At 50.5% G+C, this 17,110-nt stretch overlaps 1 long non-coding RNA gene across 1 annotated transcript in view; it reads right to left on the bottom strand.

The window, feature by feature from the left end:
• The window catches only part of LOC144614695 (uncharacterized), a 135,482-nt gene extending 118,886 nt beyond the window's left edge, over positions 1-16,596 (bottom strand). The window contains exons 1-2 of the long non-coding RNA XR_013552700.2: positions 16,428-16,596; positions 13,904-14,022 (exon numbers count right to left, since the gene is read on the bottom strand). This is a non-coding gene — a long non-coding RNA (uncharacterized LOC144614695). The remainder of the gene's footprint in view (positions 1-13,903; positions 14,023-16,427) is intronic.
• Positions 16,597-17,110: the final 514 nt, after the last annotated feature.

Below are 17,110 nucleotides of genomic sequence, written 5' to 3'. Positions count from 1 at the left end.
AGACCCATCCCAGAGACCATCCTCCTCATCGTACTCTGTGGCCCCATCAGATCACGGTCCCTCTGCCCCCAAGGTCTTGCCCGATGGACACCCTGCGTATTTTAAAGGGGAAAGACTCTCATTTTCGGCCCCCCACCCCCTTTCATAAAGCACGGGCCACAGATCCAACCATCTCAGTAGGAAGGGGAAAGGTAACCCATCGAGGCAACACACACTGTTTTCCTCCCTCCTCTGTGACTTCAGTTTGTCTTTAAAGCCCATTTTCACCACTTATTGATTTTAGTTTTCTACTGGTCTGTGAATGACAAGTTGAATTAAGACAACACAGGCTGAGAAGCCACTAGGCCGTGCCCAAAGATACCCCGTGCTTCCTGGCGGAATGTGTCACAACCATACAGCCTCCTGGCCAGCCCCAGCCTCCAGAGCCCCCCCCCCCCCCACACACACACACACTGCCTGGCTATCTGGCACGGGGAGCCGTTGAGCGAGGACAGGGTTCTGAGATGGGGGGAGAGCTTAGCATCACCTCCCAGCTGCCCGCCTCGCAGCCTCTTTATGGACAGAGGTGGCCTGTTCGCTGCAGGGGCTGTGTATTAAACGGCAGTTCCAGAAGAGACCAAAGACTCGGCCCTGCCTCTGCCTGCGCTGGGCAGGGACACTAAGCCTGACTGTCCCGGTTCCTCCAGACTCACCCTTGGAGAGAGCAAACCCACCAAGGCAGCTTTAAGTGATTGAGCCCACCTCCCCCTCAAGGCTGCTCACCTCGGACAACCTGTGGACAGAAATGTCAGTCAGTGACACCTGAAAAGTTGCACAGATGACATACCCAATCCCTTAATCTGTACTGTAAACTGAAAAGAAAAAAAAAAAGAAAAAGGAAAAAAAAGAAGGTAACAAACCCTTTAACCCAGAAATTCTGGTTTTACAAATCCATTTTAAGAACATCACGGGGTAAGTGCGTACACTTTTACATAAGGACATTTACTGCGGCACGGTTTGTAACAGACAAGGGGCAAACATCTAAATGTCTAACAAGACCAGATTGGTAAGTACCTTTTCATAAAGCTATTCGATTAAATGCTATGCAGTCATTTCAAATGAAGATGAAGAGGGGCGCCTGGGGGGCTCACTCAGCAAAGACTCCCACTCTTGATTTCAGCTCAGGTCATGATCTCAGGGTTAGTGAGTTCAAGTCCCGCATCGGGCTCTGCACTGTCACGGCGGAGCCTGCTTGGGATTCTTTCTCTCCCTCTCTGCCCCTCCCCTGCTCTCACTCTCTCAAAATAAATAAACTCTCTCAAAATAATAATAATAATTAATAAAATATAATGATGAACAGTATTGCATGGGAAAACCTTTACAATATATACTGCCAAGTAAATGAGAAAATTAACAAATGAATGGCGTAAATGCATACAGCCCCATTCTTGGGGGGGGGGGGGAACCTTCCTAGAAATCTTCCTGTTATTTGCACAGACCAAAAAAAAAAAAAAAAAAAAAATGGAGAAATGAGACAAGCCAGAATGTAAAGATTTGAGGAGGTTTTGATTCCCTCCTGACTGGTTTGTGGATGGATTCATTTACAATCAGGAAAAAATGATAAAGCTATTTTCATGGTGAGTAGGTGGGGCTGCACAGGCCAAAAAGATGGCCCGGAATAGTGCTCCAAGCTGTCTAACGTCACCCAAAGAGAGTTCCTGTCATGTCATATTTGGAGCTCTCGCTTCTCAAACAGCAATCCAGCCAACGCAGGACACTTCCTATTTTCTCGTATGTTCCAGCACCCAGTGGGAGGCCCTACACCAGTTAGACTAACTTAGAAAGCCCGTTCCCACAGTCATTGGACAGTAGGAGGTTGATGAGAGTTCTTCCTTTGGACCAAATAGGCAGAGAAGACAGAGGCACAGAGAGAGAGAGAGAGAGTCTGACCCAACACCACAGTGTACGAGGAACAGTGCTCACCTCCGTGGCTTAATCATATTCCCAAAGCCAGATATCCTATCCTGAGTGACGGCCAGACTCATAAAAGATGTCCCCATCTAAGAAGCTCCCAAGAAGACATTTCTAACCCATTTGGGGGTCAGGGACAAATTCGGTAATCTGATGGAAGCAGTAACCTTCTCCAGGAAAAGACACATAAACACAATTCTGCACACAGTTTCGGGGGGCGGGGCGGGGTTCATGGGCCACCATGGGCCTTCTGTGAGTGACTACGGGCCAAGAAGTCTTGGGGAGGCTCTGCTCAGTGGGGACTGGTCTCCATTTTAAGCCAGCACCAGTCTCCAGTTCTGATAATGAGCGCTTGCCTGTACACTCGCACACTGTCACGTCCACCAAGTTCCAGACTCCATAAAGACAGGACATTGGGGCCTCCCCAGCGCGGGCTATGTAAGGGTCAACGCGGGGCGGGGTGGGGGGGGGATGACGGGAAGGCAGTGAGCAGCAGTGGAGGTGGCCAAGGGCCCCCCACAACACCTTCTGTTCTCCTAAGGAGGCGGCCATCTTGTTACTCCACAGCTGCCAGGAGTCACTTTCTCAGAAGTAAGAACGTCTTCCGCGGTTTGCAAGGATGTTAAAGAGGGCAATTAAAGGGTACCACAAGTCAGACCTCACACACGATCCTTCCAGATCGGAGGAGGCCCTGCCTTTCTGATCCTCTCAGCTGGTACAGAACTGGGGCCAGCAACAAAAGGTGTTAATAGCCTGATGCGGAGCCCATGCTGATAGATGACCCATTATGGTGATCGCTCTTGTGCGAATGGCAAATAGGTTTGATCAATTAGATTTTAATGTAAAGTGGGGCCTGGGGGAGAAAAACAGCAACCAGGAGAGGGAAGACCCTTTGTTACTAATGTGTCTGGAAAAAGCACTTAATTGAGGTCATAATAATATTAGCAGTTCTTATCATCAATAATTCAGCCTTATTTATTACTACCCGATAAAGTCCTGTCAGGTGGGGAACGTAGGAGGCTTTTGTTAGAGACAGGATACTGGGCTGGGGCGGGGGGCTCTCTGTCCCCCACCCTCTCTCTCTCTCTCTCTCTCTCTCTCTTTCTCTGTCTCTCTCCTTCTCTGTCCGGCTATAGCTAGGCCTCAGAACACCAAGGTTTCTCTAATTCTCAAAAGACTTTCCTGCCACCCTCTCTCTCTAGGTAGAAACAGGGGACAGAAGACAGAAGTTCACGATGAGGCACCATCCATCCGTCTCCCATCCTCCCCCACTCAAAGCAAAACCAAAAAAAAAATTTTTTGTTTTAAATTTTTCTTCGAGGGGCGCCTGGGTGGCTCAGTCGGTTAAGCGTCCGACTTTGCCTCAGGTCATGATCTCACAGTTCGTGAGTTCGAGCCCCGCGTCGGGCTCTATGCTGACAGCTCGGAGCCTGGAGCCTGCTTCGGATTCTACGTCTCCCTCTTTCTCTGCTCCTCCCCTGCTCATGCTCTGTCTGTCTCTTCTTCAAAAATAAAATATAAACATTAAAAAAAAATTTTTTTTTCTTCAAAATAGTAACTAATTTAGCTCCAGAAGCCAGTCAGGAGAAAAACAATTTCTAGTCCGGCCTGATTTAGCACCCTACAGAATACCATAAATTCTGCCTTTTCACACACTTGCAGTCACCTGTGGTTTGTTATCTTTTAAAGCAAAAGAGAGCGCGTGTGCGAGAGTGTGCTAAATGAATGTATAATTGTACAATTAAAGATGCTAGCTCCTGTGTTAAAATTTAAAATGTATTAGTCTCATAAAACCGCCTCATTAGTCTCCGTGTCTTAAAGGACATACTTGTCCATAATGAGGCGAACGCAGGAAACCGCGCAGGGGTGAGAGCAAGGGGAAGGAGGAGACATTTGAGCCGGCTGCCATTTCATTTTTCAGAAAGGGGGAGGCAAAACACTTAATAAAGATAATTGGGCTGGTAGTGCCTGTTCCCATCTGGAATCTCAACACAGACAGACCCCAGGGCAGACGATCGGTCATTAACCAGGAAAATAACCTATTTGGAAGGGATCCGTTTGTTTTATAAATGATGCTCCACTTTAGAACAGCTTAACCGCAATAATAATAAAAGTTCCTCGAAAACCCAGCCAGGGGATGGTGCTGAAATATTGATCCGGCTTCTGCTGGTAATGGCTGGGCTTGGCTTCCGCCCTGCTAGCAGGAGAGAGCTTTTGAAGTTTCGCTTTTCTTTTTTTTTTTTTTTCCCCTCTATTTTTTTTTTTTTTTTTTAGTCTAAATAGAATTTAAGCTGCCCTTCGGTGATCAGTGGCTATTAGCGGCGTTAGTTAGGAAATAGCGAGTCGTGGGGTCAGGAGGGGGGGCCCAGGTTGAGGATGGAAGGGGGGAGACGAGGCCCCGAGCGCAGGGGAAGAGAGAGGTCAGCTCGGAGCTCGGCAGCCTTGCAGGGTTGGTGGGAAACAGACTGCTGCAGCGGGCCAGAGACAAGGCCTTGGAAGAATTAATTCCCTCTCCCCCCTCCACCCTCCCAGCCTCAGCCTGGCCACTGTGCTCCCCCGACACACACACGTGCAGACGCACACACACTCGCGTGCGCACACACACGCGCACACACACACACACACACACACACACACACACACAGGCAGGGCAGAAGCAGTCAGCAAAGTCATTCATCAAGGCGGAACTAGAATTGTATAGATCAAGGCAGTGAGGAGAAGCCCCGCGCCTGATCTGACTGCCCTGGATGTGGAGACAACGGGGAGTGATTACTATAATTAGAAGTAAGGTTTCAGTGGCAAAGCTCCTCTGATCCACCTATTTCCAAGGAAGGTTGCTCAGCTGCTTAGGAGGGCGTGTGAAAGTGGGGTCTTCTGAGACAAAGGGAAACTGGGAGGTGGGGATAGAACCTGTGTGCAACCTGCCTTTTAAGGAAAAGGAGGAACCTGGGCTCTGAAGGAGCCGAGTCTCCATCAGTGGTCTCCACTGGGGCAATTTTGCCTCCCAGGGGACACGTGGCAATGTCAGGGGACATTTGGGGCTGTCATGACTGGGGCCAAGGCCCTGCTGGCGTCTAGCGGGTAGAGATCAGAGATGATGCTGAACATCCCGCCGTGACCAGCACCCACCCCGCTCTCCACCCGCCACCTGCCCACACGACAGAGAACCATCCAGCCCTAAATGTCAGCAGCACCAAGATGGGGGAGGGCTGGTCTGCTCAGATCGCGCTCACTGAGGAGACCCCAACCCTCCAGTTTACTCTGCCCTCCCCCCAGAATGCCTGCCTCTGGCCTCACACTCCCCCCTCCTCCCCTTCCAGTGCGCCGGTTAACGTGTTCCAGAAAAGTCCCTCCCTTCAGAGTTTCTCAAGAACCATTTCCAAACACTACTTTCGTGAGGGGTTGGTCTCCACCTGGCAGCTGAAGGGAAAGAGGATGAGGGACGTAGGTGTCCCCCGTGGTTCCTTCTATCAGCTCACTCCTCCACGGCACCTCCTGTCAATGGACGAAAGACATGTGCTGTCTTCTGGGGTTGTGAGGAGGAAAACGTTTAGTTCAGGACCAGACGTGGATTAGGTGCTGAGAAAGGAATCGAGGGGAGAGAGACAGAGCGCGAGGTGGGGAGAAGGGAGATAGAGACAGAGATGGAAAGAGAAATGGTTGGGGTGGGGGCTGGATTCCTGCTGGTGTTGGGCTCCATGCTGGCAAAGGTAGCTGCCACCCCGAACGCCCACGGGTGTCCATCAGCCATCGAGGGATGGCTGCCACCTTCTAACCATAAAGAATAAAGCTCATGCACAAGGCTCTTTAGAACGATCGCCCCCATCACCTACAGAGCTATAGTGTGTGTCTGAGAAAAGCCCCATTCACCTTTCCCCCTCCTTCTCTACTGGATTCTGGAGAGAAGGAGGAGGGTAGGACGCGGCCTTACCAAATTTCTCCCTGCATGCTCGACTGTTTCCTCCTGACAGCGTTTGACTGTGCTTATTATTTCCAGCAAAGCCCTTATCATTTTCAATGTGAATTTCAAATCACACTGATCCAGCCCTTCTTAGCTAAAGTCAGCTTTATCAACCACAAGAGATGTGGGATTTGAGAGAGATCTAAGTAAATTCACATTGTTTGGATAAACTCATTCAGGGAGCTCAACAAATCAAAGCCGAAATGGATATGTATTCCAAAGAGACTGAGACAGCCGGGGGAAAAAAAAAAAAAAAAGTTACCATTAACATTTTTATTTCTTTCAAAAAAAAAAAAAAAAAAAACACATCGCGGCCCCTTTTTAATGAGTGTGTTCACAACCTCTTTTTGAACCCTTACCAGGGCTCCTTAGGACACCAGGTGAAGCCACAGAAGCTGGGTGGCTGTTGACAGAGGAAGCAAGTTGCTGGAGAAAATCACCCTGCCCCTCCCCCTGCCCCCCCCCCCCCCCCCCCCCCCCCCGCCACCTCCCAACTTTGGTCAGCGAGACCACTATCAAATATGGTAATGGGTGAATTTATGCATTATCCCATAATTTAAGGAACTGTGTGTATCATGTATATTTAAAACTATTTCTCTGTAGTTTTAATTATCTCAGTCTGCAGGGGCAAAAAGAAAAAAAGCAGGCAGCTCCCTTGGCTGAGACCAAAATGAAAGCATTTGCCTGCTGACGGCTATGATGTCTGTCCTAGCTGGTTGAGATTTCCTATGAAATTTGCATTGGAAAGGCAGCTTTAAGTATACTTAAAATAAAAAGGGGGCATTTGCATCTAATTTGCTACACTGGCAGTATTAGAGTTTTATCTGAATAAAGACACGTCAACTGGATTTATATAGTTAAGCTGATAGCTGGGAAAAGTCAACACCGAAAACATCAGCTAAATTCAACAAAGTTGGAGAGCAGCTAATAGTATTTACAAGTTTGGGTTGTTGTTTTTTTTTTCTTCCCCCCCCCCCCCCACTCCACTGATGACTTTAAACCTGTGGCAAATTATCTTCTTTTTACACAAGTCGGGTCATTACAAGGTTTTCATGAAAGGCATCTCTATGGATGGACCCCATCTCTCGCCCCCAACGACACCGCGACGCGTGCTTACGAAACGGGGTGGTTGTCAAATGTGACGTCATGGTGAATCCTGGTGGTTTGGGACTCAGGCAGTTTGGAAGCCTGACTTGGCCACTTGCTGGCCATGTGCCTTTGGGCAGGGGCCTCTTAGTTTCTCCATCTGTAAAATGGGGATCATGAGGGTTGTTATCCAGGATCACCAGGGCCGAAGGGCACTCATCCGCTCGGTGCCCCTTGAAATCCAACTCCTGTCTGCTTGGCAAGCCAGTGATGTCTGCATCCTCCGGGGACGGAACGCCTTTTTCAGTGCACACACAGGCGCTGGATGGCCAGCAGCCCCCCCGCCCACCCCCAGCCTTGCCGGGAGGTGATGAGCTTTAAAACGAAAGGACGTAGGCTAAGCTAACCAGAGTGGCATCCAGCAGGTAGGAAACGTCCTAAGAACGTCAGCTCGTTGATGATGGTAAAGAATCAACAACGAAGTGTCACAACCGCTGATACGTTTCTTCTACTGGGGGAACGGCTTCAGCGCTGCCTTCACTCGTTTGAAGACCCCGCTGTTAACAGCTGTCCCACGGGGGGTCGGGCTCGGGGGTGATCCATCCCAGGTGATTCTCTCTGGCTCCACAGACCAGCCGCATGACCCCGGCACTGGGGAAGGCGGGGGTGGCCCCGGGGCCTTTTTGCTTTGGAATGCCTTCTCCCTCAACACCCTTTCCTCAGCTGGCCGGGGGTGCAGTAAATCCCAGGCTCTTGGCACAGCCTCGTGCAGCTGGGACCGGATTCCTGCGTGCTGGGAGGCCCCTTCAACGGCCACCTTTCCTTCTCCTCTCCCAGGGTTGAAGGAAACACCCCCCCTCAGGAAGGGGGCACGATGCCCACCCAGCCACCACCCCGAAAGCTCCTCGGATGCCCCGCTGTACCCCCAGGGACCTGGATAGAGCGGTGTTTCCACTGGGAAGCGAGGTGTTGACCCCAAGGTCACGCGCGCTCCAGTCCTGAGGCTCCCACCTCTTCCTTGGCCTCGGAGCCATCCTGGATTCAAACCAGGGCTCTCTACTTACCCCCTGGGAGCACCGGGGCCCGTCACGTTCCCGCTCTGAGCCTCAGTTTTTTCATCTGTACCATGGGCGTAGAAAGTCCACCCATGTCTCGAGCCCGTTGTGGAAGAAAGCAGCTGGTGGCAAATCACAGAGAAGGGGTCAAGGCCCCCACGTAACGAACCCCTGCTGTGTAGGACAGGCTCCTGCAGCCCAGCCACACACCAGTGGCCAAAAGTCCTGAGCACAGCTCGCCGAGCTGGGAGCACCTCTATCCGTTTCGGGGGCAGGTCACAGAACCACCGGCCAACTCAGATGTCTGTGTTGACAGGGAGAAGAGAGGCTCCCACCCCCTTACGCTTGCCAAAGCCTGCCATCTGGGGGCACCGGCACACTGGCATCAGGTTTGCACGTTTTAGTGGAGAAAACATCACAAGTATTTCCAATTTCAATGAGCAGGGTCCCCAGGCCAAGAACGCACTGCCACCCAGCTGGCAGCTTCCTCGCGGCACACAGGGGGATGTCACCAGACAAAAGATTCTGCCGCTTAAAAACGGTAAGCACTGTGCTCTCCCCCAGCGAGCCCGGGATCGTGTCATCCCCAAGCAACAAAACGACATCTCAGGATGCAGCGAAATGTGCAGTGGGGAAGCCAACCTAACAAGGAAAGAAGGGGTGAGCGTGTTTATTTGGAAGGGGGTCTCGGGAAGCGCCGTGAGGGTTGGGGAGCGGAGACAAGGAAGGGAGGAAAGTCTATGCAGAGTGCGTTCCTGAGCGGGATGCCAGTGTGGGCAACTGGGGCTCCATTTGGGGGCACCCTCGAGAGCCTGGGAAGGCTCAACATGGTTGCCCAGAGGGCCCAGAAGTTGGGGTGCTTACCCACCAAGGCCCATGAGGGTGTTCCTTAGGGCTTTTGCCTCTTGGGACTGTCCCCCCTCGCGGGCCGTGAAGACACTCAGGCAGAGACACTGAGCCACTGGTGACTGTGAAAGCTGCCTGCTCGTGACCTCACGGATGTCTGCCGCACACACTCCAGCTCGATCTCCGAGGTAGCTACCGTTATTACCCCATTTTGCAGGTGGAGAACCTGAGACTCAGATAGATCCCAGGCACACAGGGAGAAAACCGCAGAGCTACAACCAGAACCCCGTCCCGGCGGACTTCAAAGCCTGCGCCCCGACCCGCCGGGCTGTGCCGTCCGTCTGTCCATCCCGTGTCAGTTGGAGAGGGGTGCAACGACAACTGGTAGGAAATACAAGTGAACACCAAGGGTAGTCACACACACACACACCAGAAAAACTGCATTGGAATAAAAATGACTGCCACTCGTTACCGTGAAACAAGAGCTTGGTGCCCAGCAAATGCTCAGCAGGGGCTTGTGTCTACGTTCCCAACTGTCTGAGCCTCTCTTCTGACAAGCACACAAACAGTCTCCCTTTGGAGAAAAAGGCAGGCGCTCAGAGGACTCGGAGACTGGCACGCTCCTTCCCAGCAGCCAGGACGGCTACGGAAGAGAGGGAGGCTTCCTGGGTACAGATTCAACCTCTGTCCACCCAGCCCTGGACCCCAGGGAGTCCAGATCCGAGGCCAGGAGGAGCGAGAAGGGGCTGTGCCCTGGGGCCCAGGGACCAGACTAGATTGGGCTGTAGGGGTGGGAGAGAAAAGAAATTGCACAGAGGACACTCCGAGGGGGGGAGGCCCACCATGGGAATGTTCCCTGGGCGACTCTGGAGGCCTAGTTACGAGCCACCCTCAAAGAGCCTCCCTTTGTAATCGCCTAATGGCCTGAGCTGTTCCATCGGCCAAGTTTTCTTCCCCTGGCACGCTTCCTAAGTCTGAACCGGCACATTTGTAAGAACCGAAGATGCTTGATTCAGCAAATGGCACTTTTTCTGTGTGGCCCTGCCGACCTCCCAAAGAAGCCGACGAGCCTGTCTGATTCTGCGTCCAGCCTGGGTGCCGGAGCCAGAACAGTACTGCAAGCATCGCCCTCAGCCACTGAGCGGTTCCTCCCCACCGTGTGATGGCCCTACAGGCCCGCGACCCAGAGTGAACCCTAAGTCACCCTAGGCGCGGACTTCAGCAGGTATACCTGTGACAGACATGGGCGCCAGAGCCACCGGGACCTGGGCTCGAATCCTGCCTCTCCCACATAGAAGCGGGGCAACACTGGATTTGTCGCTCACCCTCTCTGAGCGACATTTACCATTTGTTTCCTCATCGGTAAATGGAGGATGTCTGTTTACTGATCTCCAGGGAGTGTTTCCGGGACTAAGGGAGATACTGCACAGCAAGTGCTCGTTTGCCTGGTCCCGGATGATGGCACAATAGAGGTTTAGGAAAAACCTGCCTGCTACGTAACACACATCCACTAGAAGGGGGAAAAAAAAAAAAGTGGATGAAGTATTTTGTAAGAAGGCACTTTTTCTTCTGATGCATGAGGGAGCTGGCAAGGAAAGCAAACGAACTCCTTGGAGACCAGACACAATCAGAATGGTCCAAAGCAGACAGAAAGTAAGCCTGGGCGAGTGTTTGCTAGAAGGGCGGCTGCTAACGCCTGGTGGACATAAGCCTTTGTTGTTAAGGGACTCCGGTATGTGGAGAAGCCAAGGAAAGGCTTGGGACCTAAGCAAGGCGGCTGTTTAGATTGGTGACCCCCGGAAGGTGACTCCCTCGGTGAGCGAATTAGGGTAAACAAATATCATCTCATATCTCAATAAAGCTGTTACCAAAAACAGGAGCAGTACCTTGCTGCCACCCCACAGAGGAGAGACCACGGAGCTTTTGCCAGACTCCCCCGGGAGCTTCGTCGTGAGCCTAACGTGGGTCTCGGCCCAGAATCCATTCGCCGAATCAATACGTATGGCACAAAAAACCCCTGTGCCAACTATTTTTTCTTGTTTTTTTAATATTTATTTATTTTTGAGAGGGGAGGGAAAGGTGCGGAGAGAGAAGGAGGCTCAGAATGCAAAGCAGGCTCCAGGCTCTGCGCTGTCAGCACAGAGCCTGATACAGAGCTCGAACTTGGGAACCGCGAGATCGCGACCTGAGCTGAAGTCGGACGCTTAACCGACTGAACCAGCCAGGCGCCCCCCCCCCCCCCACCCCGCCAACTATTTTTTTTTTAAAGTGGTCCCCTGTTGGTAGCTAATCAGGAAGTCTGGCAAAAGCAAATGCAAATTTTCTCTAGAGTAATGCCTGACATACTAGGCTTCAAACCATTCCTACAGGTAAAAGATCAAGATGACATGACTTCGTAAGAAAACCCCACAAAATCACAAGGAAGCAAACCACCATGAGATTAAGACCTGCGAATCTGTACACATATGAACAAACAGAAACAGAACGTGAAGCCAAGCATGTCTAGTATGTTTTTAGAATGAAATGAAACTTTTAAAAGTAGACAGACACACGACTACATCTCAAAGCCTTATGACGGAGTAAAAGAAGTCAGCCACAAAAGGGTTCATGTTGTGTTATTCCATTTAGGGGAAGTTTAAAACAACCAAAGCCATCCATGATGGTAGAAGTCAAAGAGTGGTTTCTGTGGAGAAGAAGGTGGGGAGACAGGAAGGGAGGGAGGAGCCTCGGGGGTGCTGGTCATGCTCTGGTTATTCACCTGGCTGGTGGTCGTATATTATATTCACTCTGTGAAAATTCATCAGGCTATAAACCTATGATTTCTGCACTTCTCTCTATAAGCTATACTTCTATTTAAACAAGGAAAGGAGTCACTTAAAGAAATTAGACGCGGCGTGAGGGGAAATTAGTGAACTGGACAACAGGTCTGAAGGAATTATTCAGGCCGCGGGACAGTGAGAAACAGAAGTGGGAAATTTGGAAGAGGAGACTTAAAAACCAGGGAGAAGAGAGGGAAAAGGTCTAGCATATATCTAATCTGAGTTCCAGTAAGAAAGGATGAGAAAGTAGTGGGGAGGCAATACTCATACAGGAACAGTTGAGAACAGTTGAGAATTAATTCCAGAATTAATGGAAGTCACCAATCCTCATGTCTTAGTCTGTCTGGGCTGTCATAACACAACATCAGAGACTGGGGGGCTTATCAACAAACACGTGTTGCTCACAGTTCTGGAGGTGGAAGTCCAAGATCAAGTTGCTGGCAGATTCTGTGTCTGGTAAGAGCTCACTTCCTGGTTCCTAGACCTCTGTCTTCTCGCTGTGGCCTCACATGGAGGAAGTGGTGAGGGATCTCTCTGGGGTCTCTTTTGTAGGATTGGTAGCCCTATTTGTGAGGGCTCCCACCCTCATGGTCTAATTACCTCCTAAAAACCCCACCTCTTAGTACCATCGCATTAGGTCTCAACATGTAAATTCTGTGGAAATGAAAACAGTTCCTCACCTGTTTAACACTGCATATTCCAAAGTCCCAACCCATATAAATAAATAAACATCCGTGCCTGGACATATATTAGTGAAAGAACACCAACGACAAAGAGAAGGTCTTAAAAACATCTGGAAATAAAAGGAATATTACCTACTAAGTCCCAGCAACTGGAACAATAACTGACTTATCAACAACGATACAATCATGGCACATCATGATCACTGAATAAATGGAAGCTATCATTATTAGTGCTGGTAACAGTAATTACCAGTAATGGAACTATTCGAATCTCAGCTCTGCCACAGTCTTAATTGTATTGCCTGAAGTAAGTCATCTGACTTCTAAGAGCCTTGATTTCCTTGTCTTAGAAATAGGGTTTGGGTAAAGCTGAAATGAGATAATATAAGTATTTGCCACATAGTTAATTTAAAAATAACGTTGGCTCCAAAACCCATCCTCTGTTGAGCCAGAGCAGGAGTGATGAGAGTCAAGTTCATCGCAAATTATTTTGAGAGGTTACTACCCCAGGATTCTCAGTTGAAAGCCCAAGTTAGCCCTCTACCAATAGAAAGCATTGATCTGGAAAATGCCAGCTAAGGGCAGACATATGCAGAAGCTTCAAGAAGGAAAATGTAATGGCAATCCATTCCACAGACCAGTCCCAAGCCACTTCCATTTGTGGGGACAACACTCCCTACACACCCACACCCAATTTGCCCATGAATCTAATAATCGCCCTTGCGAATTGCATTCTTCTCGTCACTCTTCAAAGTGACACACTGTGATCACGGTGAGATGTCACAGAGACTTGGCAAAGTTAGCACAGCGGGTTAAGGATCAGGACTCCGAAGGATGAATGGCTTGCCTGGGAAACAGTGCACCTACCTGGAGGGCAGAGCTTGAACCCGGGACTTCTGGCTCACCATCTGGGGCCTGCCCGTGGACTCCGAAGGTTCCCCCCACATCTTGAAATGAATGGCTCTTTGTCGCCATTCAGGTCTCAGCACACACGTCCCCTTCTCCAAGAGATCGTCCCAATTCATTCTCTCCTGCTGCCCCCTTTCCATTTCCAAAACAGCACTCTCCACTATTCCTAGTTACCTACTCTCTACTGTCCATTGGTTTAACGCCTCCATCCACCAGAGCATCAGGCAGTGCCTGCCAGAGTTCACGGCACACGGTGGCCATCCCATAAATGTTTGTGGAGTGAATAAATGTAAGTCCAGTGAACTCATAAAGTTGAGTGGGCTCATCTATGCTGTTATCTCTAACTACGTAAACAGCTACACTATCACTTAACGGGGGTCCAAAACTATATACGTATTTCTTCTTGCAACCTTTCCCCACCCCCACTGAGCAGCCCTCACTGGACAGAAAGCACTGGATGAAGAGAGGGAACAGTTCATGAGCATGACCTTGTGTCTTGCCTGCTGCTCTTTCTTGCTCTAAGCCATTCTTGGAACAGAAGAACTGAGACCGCTAGGAATTCGAATGGATCCACCCCCAGAAGCCATCTCTCACCTCCACGACGTCGTGCAATCAAACGCAGACAACGGACGTGAGTGCATCTCACCTGGTGTTCACCTGCTTCTCTACCTTTGTTTTCTGGCTCTAGGACTTTGCTGAGGCCCATCCCGTCTCTGGATAGTACAGAGGAGGGGAGAGAAGGGAGGAGAGGGAGGAAGGAGGTGGAAATACATTGAAACAAAAAAAGAGAGGGGGAAAGAATGAAACAGTGTAAGGTTGGTCACACATTTGTCATTAAGTCAAAGCCGAATCCCAGTGTTTGTGTGAGGTTGGATTATCTCATTCTCTTAGCCTGTGAGTCTCTGTGATCCACCAGTCAAGTATGTGATTGGATTTCGGCTCAACAAAACCTTAAATTACACACCTATTGTGCTTGAGCTAAGCCTAGTTTCACAGTGGTGGAGAAGGCTTCTCCCAGCTTCCTTGGCAGTGTTCGAGCCAGCTCATGTTCTCAGTCGCTAGTTGATGAATGAGTAATAGGATTAGAGTGTCATCTCGAGCCACATGGTAATTGTCATGTTGGGTACAGGGACAAAGCCTGGGGTGATGGATAGGGGCTGCAGTGGAGTTGGGCCTGTTCCCCCAAATGTGCCCACTGACGTGGATGGACAGGCCAAGGGCATCAGGAAGGACCCGGCCAAGTCCTGGGAAAAAGCCGGCTGGCATTTAGCAAGAGTCCCCCGGGGTCGGTGGCCGGGCTGGGCACCTGCACAGAACATCTCTCTTATTGAATGCTCAAAACTGCTCCCTGACGTGTGGGACGGGGCGTCTTTGGGGGTTTTTCGCGCCAACATCTATTCCCTGCTTCTGGATACAGGACCCTCCTCCTTTTCATGAGAAACCAAACCATCCCCACTTTCAAACAATTTTTTTTTTATTTTTTTTTAACGTTTATTTATTTTTGAGACAGAGAGAGACAGAGCATGAACGGGGGAGGGTCAGAGAGAGGGAGACACAGAATCTGAAACAGGCTCCAGGCTCTGAGCTGTCAGCAAAGAGCCTGACGCAGGGCTTGAACTCACGGACCGCGAGATCATGACCTGAGCCGAAGTCGGCCGCTTAACCGACTGAGCCACCCAGGCGCCCCAGCCATCCCCACTTTCAGAGGAAGGTTCTGGTGGGACTAACTCCACCTCCAGCTCCCAGAGAGGTCATGTGACCCAGCTAATCAAAGACCCTGGTGTTCATTGTAGAACTGGGTTGCCAGTGGCCCCAGATAACACGCATGTTCCTTCCAGGGGGCCGGTAAAATGGCAGGACATGAATCGGTGGGAAGCAGGAAAAGCAACCACCAGGGGAGACGTAGGTGGGCAGTGGAACTTGGAAGGATGGGGCCATGTTTTCTCTTTCGACTAACACCTCTGCCTCAGGGACCATGGTCAAGTCCACCCACTGAATTTTTCAGCAAATAAAAGCCAGTATGCACCCCTTTTGGCTCGAGATAACTTCACCTGGTTTTCCTGTCCAGGTGAATTCACGTACATCTTACAAATGAGGAATCGAAGCTCACAGTAGGTCGGGCCACCTACTCAAGGTCACATCGCTAATAAGTGGCAGAGCTGGGATTTGGCCCCAAGCCTTTTTGACCCAGGCCCTGCATGCTTTCCCATATATTGGCCATCTCCAGGAGATAGCTGCGGCCCTGCCTCATGGAAGGGCCCAGACACTCTGATACCACGAGGGAAGAAAAAACCAGCAGCTTGGGAGACTTGGGACACATTCTGGGGTGAAGAAGGCCACGATACGTTTTCCCTTTCTGCCAAAATCTGTCTGGCCATCGCTCACATTCTTTCCCGCTCCGGGGCTACAGTCGACAGGTTCTGAAGGACGAAACTAGCAAGAACTTTGGAGACAAACAGACCTAAGTTCAAATTCTGACTCACTAGTTTATTCTGGTTACGTGACTTTGGACCAGTCTCTTTAGCCTCTCTCACATCAATTCCTCAAGCTTTTCTGGAACTGTTGTGCTCCGGGTTGTTTTAAACCACGATTCGCAGCCTGCTGCTTCTGCAACACAAGCCCTGGCCCCTTCCCACCCATGCCTCGCTGGCTCTTTGTTTTGTTCACAGGAAAGAGAATAGCTGATCACTCCCCCCACCCTATCTGTGAAATGGAAATAAGTATACCTCCGGGGCACTTGGGTGGCTCAGTCAGTTAAATGACCGACTTCAGCTCAGGTCATGATCTCACGGTTTGTGAGTTTGAGCCCCGCGTCGGGCTCTGTGCTGACAGCTCAGAGCCTGGAGCCTGGTTCAGATTCTGTGTCTCCCTTTCTCTCTCTGCCCCTCGCCCACTCATGCTCTGTCTCTGTCTCAGAAATAAATAAACATTTAAAAAAATAAAAAAAAAAAAAAGAAGTATACCTCCCCCTTATGGTGATTACGAGGATTAATCACAAAAAATATCCGTGTCTATTATGCTTTTTGGCTGCAAGGAACAGCAAAACCCATTTACTGTGACTTAAAGAAAGAAGGGTGTATTTTTCTTGCCCAACAAGACATCAGGAGTCGACAGTTACCTGATCAGCTCAAGGGCTCTACAATCCACTTGGCTTTCTTTCCCTTTACGGTCACAAGGCGGCTGCCGCTGCCATCCGGGCAGAACTCTCAGGACAGAAGGCCGCACATCCTCCTCTTAAAGACAGCACGCAGCACACGTCCCCTTTACACCTCATTGGCCAGAGCTGGGTCACGTGACCGCCCTTGCTGCCCGTCAAACTTTCCCTGACACCCCATTGGCCAGAGCTGTGTCACGTGACCGCCCTTGCTGCCCGTCAAACTTTCCGTGACACCCCACTGTCCAGAGCTGGATCACGTGACCGCCCTTGCTGCCCGTCAAAGTTTCCCTGACACCCCATTGGCCAGAGCTGGGTCACGTGACCGCCCTTGCTGCCCGTCAAACTTTCCCTGACACCCCATTGGCCAGAGCTGGATCCGCCTAGCTGCAAGGGATGCCGGGAAGACAAACACTTGGGAAAAGGTTATGAGGTGTCTGTGTGTGGCTCTGCCCATCGTTCACCGTCCTGTGGTCACCCGTAGACAGGAGGAAGGAGGAAGGTGACGTCCGAGGAGACAATCAAGGGCAGTCACCAGATTATATGGAGCACCCTGGGAAGAATCTGGCATACATAAAATATTTTGTAACTGGAAGGATGATGACGGTGATTATGGTGATTACGCTGAATGCTCTGCCAATCTCACA

Source organism: Panthera onca, chromosome E2 (genome assembly GCF_046562875.1).
Source record: "Panthera onca isolate mPanOnc1 chromosome E2, mPanOnc1 haplotype 2, whole genome shotgun sequence".
Lineage (NCBI taxonomy): Eukaryota > Metazoa > Chordata > Mammalia > Carnivora > Felidae > Panthera > Panthera onca.
The sequence above is the reverse complement of the archived record's forward strand: the minus strand, read 5'-3'. Positions and strand labels throughout refer to the sequence as shown.